The sequence below is a fragment of the Mytilus galloprovincialis genome, chromosome 6, assembly GCF_965363235.1.
Source record: "Mytilus galloprovincialis chromosome 6, xbMytGall1.hap1.1, whole genome shotgun sequence".
Classification (NCBI taxonomy): domain Eukaryota; kingdom Metazoa; phylum Mollusca; class Bivalvia; order Mytilida; family Mytilidae; genus Mytilus; species Mytilus galloprovincialis.
The window spans coordinates 55,697,810-55,706,157 of record NC_134843.1 but is presented as its reverse complement, the minus strand read 5'-3'; the positions used below and the strand labels follow the sequence as shown (position 1 = coordinate 55,706,157).

The following is an 8,348-nucleotide window of genomic DNA, read 5'->3' as shown; positions in this document are numbered from 1 at the left end:
GAGGGTAGAGATTAGAGGGAGGTAGGACTTATTCAAGACGTCGGGATCGGGTGTTTTTAAGCTCGGGATTTCAGGATTGATCTTTACAGGATGCGGAAATATTTTTTTTTTAATTTCAGGATGAATTTCGATAAAATACGCACCTCGAGATTTCATGTTTTTAAGCCCGGGATTTCGGGATCAGGGCCCATAGACCACCCCTCAAATGAGCCTAAGTCATTTAAACGAGAATTAAATCCTACCATTGGCATGTTATCAAGGCTCTCAAAAGAAAAAGCACTGATGGATTGTCATAGAAGCACATGTTATTAGAATAATAATGGTCTATAAGCTCAAAAGGAAAAGCACTGATAGATTGTCATAGACACACATGTTATTAGAATAATAATGGTCTATAAGCTCAAAAGGAAAAGCACTGATGGATTGTCATAGAAGCACAATTTATTAGAATAATAATGGTCTATAAGCAGTTTCATTTATTTCATGTTTGAAGTGGTGCAAATTTTTAATTTAATTTGACTTTTATCAAAAATGCATTGTAGCAAAGGGGAAGAATAATTATGGTGCAAGGCCAAAAACACGAAAACATATTGAATTTAACAGAATGGAAACACATAACGGACTTTGGAAAAAAGGAAGAGGGTTTTTGATACATTATATGAAATTCTCCAGTCATAATATCTTTTACAAAAATTCATCCTACAACAGTTTACAATCTGTATATTCCCGCAATTTCGCGGGTGTGTTCTAGTATAATTGATCTCTATATAATATTTTCGGAACAAAGTGCTTCATAAGCCTATTTATGCTGGCTGATATTTGTATTGTAAGTTGTATAACTCTGTATATATTCAGGTTGCACTATAGTAATGCACAAATATATATACATTTACAGTATCCTATTTGTGATGATAAACCATTTTGCTAGATACTGCATACATGTTCCATTTGAAAAAAAAAATGAAACTAGAAGATACCAAAAATCGACAAAGTGAGTAGAAATTTGTTACAACTGACTCTCAACGTAACTGTAGCTAGATTGGTTCCCTCCTTAAAGCATTATGTAAACCTTAGGAATATATAAATAACTGAGAGCAGAATAATAAAAAAGGAAAAAAAATCAATTTTCCTCTTTTTTCACTCTAATTTCTGACAAGTGCAATTAGAGGCCAAATTTAAACCCGCACGTAAAATTTTATTTCATAACCAATGTATTTAAGAAAAAATCATGAAAAACAAAGACAATTTTAGTATATTATACAATTATAGCCTTTGTATGAGGTCGATACGAGGTTATATCGACCCAAGAGAAGCATATCGACTGAGGACGAAGTCCGAGGTCGATATGCTTCTCTTGGTCGATATAACCTCGTATCGACCTCAAACAAAGGCTACAATTGTTATATTATTAATCAAGAACTATTGCATGAATAATATATTGTTTTGCATGTCTTCAAAACCATTATTACTGTAAAATTTTCAAATGTTCATACGTTATAACAGAATCACAACAATCAATATATAGATGTTTGCTTATTTAATTGAAACAATATATAACAATTAACAGATAAAGTAACAAGAAATTTACAACAAAAACATTTTGTATATGAAGCTATACCTTTGCAGGGTTGTTCACATATGGGTGAACATTGTAATTTATATTAACAGTTACATTGTTACAGTTATTAAGAAATGGCATTTTCATATCTGGTTGTGGTAGGTTTAAAAAAATTTGATTTGTCTTCAATGTCTCGGGTTTCAATATATTTGTATTTGAGGGACCATTACCAATTTAATTCTGTAAGAATTTCATCAAATTGGTTATTAGGCAAAATGTCATTCATTACAGTTTCATTCTGTGAGTTTGATAAAAGCTCTAAATCAAAATTTGCATCACTCAATTCAACAGGAATATTTTCCACCCCTTCATTGGCTTCAACTGTAATTGTACTTTGAGACAAGCAAAGAAAATCTATATTAGATATACATGATTTCTTTCCACATGTTTTTGAGCTTAACATTTCCGACATATGCCGTTTCTTTTTTTCACAAGTTTTTCCAGAGTAAGTTTGTAGAGATGTTTCTGACTTGTGTCCCGTAACTGTCATTATATGTCTGCTTGGAATATCCGCTTCGTCAAGAAGATGAACAGTTGTTGCTCGGCAGGAATGATTGGTATATATGTGAGAAAGATTTGCCATTTTGCTAATTTCATTCATGAATTGGCCAAGTCTATTATGACCTAGAGGTATATTGTCAAAATACACTCCTTCTTTAGGGTATGATCTTGCTTGTTGAAATAATTTTACACATTTAGGATTCAACCTCCTGATATACTTCACAAAAGACTTCACTGGACATCTTTCACCATCTGAAAAAAGCATGTTAAACATTTCTAAATAAAAATACTCCAGATAAAAGTCTTCTGCAGTCAAATAAGTTTTTTTCTTTGTATGATCATAGAGTTTATACAATAATTTCTATTTTGGTTTTCGTATATTATCCCATGCATATATTCATTGATATTTGACATATACATTGTACAACGTATTTACCAACTATAAATATCACATTTTCCTATTAATGTTTGATTGTAATATGAAAAAATGGCAAAATAATATTATAAAAATGTCTGCCACTGTGGTTCACAACACTTGATAAAAAAAAAATATGGGATATGTAGCTATATTGGTTGATATTTTTTTACTCACTAATGGTTATTAATTATGAAATGAATGATTTATATTTGTATGAGTTTTAATCAGGTCAATAAATAGTGTGGTTCTGATAACTTAATAAAAAAGGTAGGTCAGTCCATTTGTTTTATTTTTGTTTTTAAAAATGCAATAGTTTTATGTAGATTGCATCTTTAATATGCATAACATAACTTCTTATACGTATATATTAAATCAATGCAAAAAAAAAATTAAAGGGTAGTTACTTTGTAGGTCAATATGTACATGTATATATAGATAACAGTTACCTGTAATTTCATACATTCGTCCATCTGAGGATAATTCACTGTCTGACTGTTGGTTTTTTGTTTGCTCATCAATTACTTTGTAGACATACAATTTGTCATCTGCACCACGCTTAACTGCAAAATGCTTTCTTGTAAGACTTGTCAGGTTTTCCCTCCCTCTACGACAAAAGTGCAGCATGATGTCAACAAATACCTAAAACAGAAGAAATTTTAATTGAAGTGGACAGTATGCACACAATTAGATAGATACTAAAAACAAACACAATTTTCAATATTATATGCAAATAATTAGCCATTTTCACTATGAACAGAAGATAAATATTTTATTGACATTGAATAATATTTGTATTTAATTTTGTTATACATCTAATTGTCACATTGACGTGCTGTTCTTATTATAGATTGTTATAGATGATTGTGAAAATTTTCGTCTATAATATTAATATGCATGCGCAATATTAAGCATGTACAAATGTACATGAATAGGTCCATATATACGCATGGAACACCTATATATAGTATGATTTTTTTTGTATACAACCTCCTTTGTAGCGAAGTCATCCTTTAAAATTCACAATATGTTTATTTTTACACTGATAAGGCTTTATGCATGGAATTAAAAAAATGTGTCATACATTGAAGACCTGTTGGTGACCTTCTGCTGTTGTTTTTTTATTTGGTCGGGTTGTTGTCTCTTTGACACATTCCCATTTCCATACTCAATTTTATTAATTTTACATGTAATTGGTATAAAAATTACCTTATACTGCAAAAGCTGTGCATCCTCCAGATTTTTACAAAAATATGAGTACATCTTTTCAATATCACTCTCTTATATGGAAGGGTGATGTTCTATAGCAGCTAGCCCAAGACGCTTGAGTTCCTTTGTCATACCCTTGAAGGATTTACAGGACTTTTTGAATATTTCTTCATTGCAAATGTCTATGTCCCTACATTTCTGTAAGTGTCTGTTTAGACCTTGTCTATAGGCTTGCATTGTTGTCTTTTTATAATGTTTACCCTCTTTGTTTCTCATTTCCAAATAAAACGATGCCAATGAATCGTCCATTTGCTCTATAGTGTACTGTTCGAATTCTATCGGCTTACTTTTCTCGGTCAAATATTCCCTGAATAGTTTTACTGCTGTGGTGTTTTGCCTTTTTGTGTTTTTTGTTTCAATATTTTCCATTATATTATCCCTATCATCTTGTCCCAGGGACGCGAATCTACCTTCAGCCATCTGTTCCGCCATGATCGTCTGCAACTACTGCAACAGTCTAGACAGGAAGTCGTTTTGATTGGCCGAGAAGAACATGTGACGATAATTGGGTTTTTTTAAATGTATTTTTAGTAACATGCTGTATGCTCTGTGCAATATGCTGTTTCTGACCTACGAAACGCTAAATATAGCAGAATTAGCGTGCAGCCTGAGTAAATACAAATGAACATGTGACCAAGTCTTAACGAATCACAAATTGCTAAAATAATACGATTAATAATATTAGTATTTATTTGGTACATAACTGAGAGCAGAATAAAAAAAAGGAAAAAACGATTTTCCTCTTTTTTCACTCTAATTTTTGACAAGTGCAATTAGAGGCCAAATTTAGACCAGAACGTAAAAATTTATTTCATAACCCATGTATTTAAGAAAAAATCATGAAAAACAAAGACAAATGAATTCTGTTATATTAGTATTTATTTGGTACATTTTAAAATAAACTTATACTGAATTCTACACTTTGCTGTCCATTTTCAGTCAACTCTCTGTAAAGGATGCAACTTAGAATAAATTTATTCTAAATGCATGGTGATCTTCTGTATATATATATATTATTAATCGTATTATTTTAGCAATTTGTGATTCGTTAAGACTTGGTCACATGTTAATTTGTATTTACTCAGGCTGCACGCTAATTCTGCTATATTTAGCGTTTCGTAGGTCAGAAACAGCATATTGCACAGAGCATACAGCATGTTACTAAAAATACATTTAAAAAAACCCAATTATCGTCACATGTTCTTCTCGGCCAATCAAAACGACTTCCTGTCTAGACTGTTGCAGTAGTTGCAGACGATCATGGCGGAACAGATGGCTGAAGGTAGATTCGCGTCCCTGGGACAAGACGATAGGGATAATATAATGGAAAATATTGAAACAAAAAACACAAAAAGGCAGAACACCACAGCAGTAAAACTATTCAGGGAATATTTGACCGAGAAAAGTAAGCCGATAGAATTCGAACAGTACACTATAGAGCAAATGGACGATTCATTGGCATCGTTTTATTTGGAAATGAGAAACAAAGAGGGTAAACATTATAAAAAGACAACAATGCAAGCCTATAGACAAGGTCTAAACAGACACTTACAGAAATGTAGGGACATAGACATTTGCAATGAAGAAATATTCAAAAGGTCCTGTAAATCCTTCAAGGGTATGACAAAGGAACTCAAGCGTCTTGGGCTAGCTGCTATAGAACATCACCCTTCCATAGAAGAGAGTGATATTGAGAAGATGTACTCATATTTTTGTAAAAATCTGGAGGATGCACAGCTTTTGCAGTCACATACATGTAAAATTAATAAAATTGAGTATGGAAATGGGAATGTGTCAAAGAGACAACAACCCGACCAAATAAAAAAAAACAGCAGAAGGTCACCAACAGGTCTTCAATGTATGACACATTTTTTTAATTCCATGCATAAAGCCTTATCAGTGTAAAAATAAATATATTGTGAATTTTAAAGGATGACTTCGCTACAAAGGAGGTTGTATACAAAAAAAATCATACTATAAATAGGTGTTCCATGCGTATATATGGACCTATTCATGTACATTTGTACATGCTTAATATTGCGCATGCATATTAATATTATAGACGAAAATTTTCACAATCATCTATAACAATCTATAATAAGAACAGCACGTCAATGTGACAATTAGATGTATAACAAAATTAAATACAAATATTATTCAATGTCAATAAAATATTTATCTTCTGTTCATAGTGAAAATGGCTAATTATTTGCATATAATATTGAAAATTGTGTTTGTTTTTAGTATCTATCTAATTGTGTGCATACTGTCCACTTCAATTAAAATTTCTTCTGTTTTAGGTATTTGTTGACATCATGCTGCACTTTGGTCGTAGAGGGAGGGAAAACCTGTCAAGTCTTACAAGAAAGCATTTTGCAGTTAAGCGTGGTGCAGATGACAAATTGTATGTCTACAAAGTAATTGATGAGCAAACAAAAAACCAACAGTCAGACAGTGAATTATCCTCAGATGGACGAATGTATGAAATTACAGGTAACTGTTATCTATATATACATGTACATATTGACCTACAAAGTAACTACCCTTTAAATTTTTTTTGCATTGATTTAATATATACATATAAGAAGTTATGTTATGCATATTAAAGATGCAATCTACATAAAACTATTGCATTTTTAAAAATAAAAATAAAACAAATGGACTGACCTACCTTTTTTATTAAGTTATCAGAACCACACTATTTATTGACCTGATTAAAACTCATACAAATATAAATCATTCATTTCATAATTAATAACCATTAGTGAGTAAAAAAATATCAACCAATATAGCTACATATCCCATATTTTTTTTATCAAGTGTTGTGAACCACACTGGCAGACATTTTTATAATATTATTTTGCCATTTTGTCATATTACAATCAAACATTAATAGGAAAATGTGATATTTATAGTTGGTAAATACGTTGTACAATGTATATGTCAAATATCAATGAATATATGCATGGGATAATATACGAAAAACAAAATAGAAATTATTGTATAAACTCTATGATCATATAAAGAAAAAAACTTATTTGACTGCAGAAGACTTTTATCTGGAGAATTTTTATTTAGAAATGTTTAACATGCTTTTTTCAGATGGTGAAAGATGTCCAGTGAAGTCTTTTGTGAAGTATATCAGGAGGTTGAATCCTAAATGTGTAAAATTATTTCAACAAGCAAGATCATATCCTAAAGAAGGAGTGTATTTTGACAATATACCTCTAGGTCATAATAGACTTGGCCAATTCATGAATGAAATTAGCAAAATGGCAAATCTTTCTCACATATATACCAATCATTCCTGCCGAGCAACAACTGTTCATCTTCTTGACGAAGCGGATATTCCAAGCAGACATATAATGACAGTTACGGGACACAAGTCAGAAACATCTCTACAAACTTACTCTGGAAAAACTTGTGAAAAAAAGAAACGGCATATGTCGGAAATTTTAAGCTCAAAAACATGTGGAAAGAAATCATGTATATCTAATATAGATTTTCTTTGCTTGTCTCAAAGTACAATTACAGTTGAAGCCAATGAAGGGGTGGAAAATATTCCTGTTGAATTGAGTGATGCAAATTTTGATTTAGAGCTTTTATCAAACTCACAGAATGAAACTGTAATGAATGACATTTTGCCTAATAACCAATTGGATGAAATTCTTACAGAAATTGGTAATGGTCCCTCAAATACAAATATATTGAAACCAGAGACATTGAAGACAAATCAAAATTGTTTAAACCTACCACAACCAGATATGAAAATGCCATTTCTTAATAACTGTAACAATGTAACTGTTAATATAAATTACAATGTTCACCCATATGTGAACAACCCTGCAAAGGTATAGCTTCATATACAAAATGTTTTTGTTGTAAATTTCTTGTTACTTTATCTGTTAATTGTTATATATTGTTTCAATTAAATAAGCAAACATCTATATATTGATTGTTGTGATTCTGTTATAACGTATGAACATTTGAAAATTTTACAGTAATAATGGTTTTGAAGACATGCAAAACAATATATTATTCATGCAATAGTTCTTGATTAATAATATAACAATTGTAGCCTTTGTTTGAGGTCGATACGAGGTTATATCGACCAAGAGAAGCATAGAAAAAAATTATTCTACATTCAATGTCGTTTTATGGTTATAATTACATGTATATATAAATATACAAAATTATATTAAGATCCATTTTGTTACATCTTGTGATCAATTTTATTTGGCAATCGTCAATGGCAGTCAGCAGGGTTAAAGAACATCAGTTGTTCGACCTGTTAGTCAAATGCGTTGTGTTTAAATATACTTCTTCACTTTTTTAATCTTTTGGAAAATGTTGTTTGTTCTGTATTTAGACCCTTCTACAACGAAATTTGTTTTACATGCACACGCATAAAAATTGGGGTTTTTATCCAACGCAATCATAGGTTTGAACATAGTTTTCAATTTAGACTCGTAAATATACTAAATTATATATAATTATATATAAATATACTAAATAAATAAATGATTTGGAAAATACGTTGCAGGT

At 30.9% G+C, this 8,348-nt stretch overlaps 2 pseudogenes; one reads left to right on the top strand and one right to left on the bottom strand.

Annotated features, from left to right (window-relative positions):
* Positions 1 to 1,784: 1,784 nt before the first annotated feature.
* Positions 1,785 to 4,474, bottom strand: LOC143078622 (uncharacterized; annotated as a pseudogene).
* A 949-nt stretch (positions 4,475 to 5,423) lies between these two features.
* Positions 5,424 to 7,660, top strand: LOC143078621 (uncharacterized; annotated as a pseudogene).
* The last annotated feature ends 688 nt before the right edge of the window (positions 7,661 to 8,348 follow it).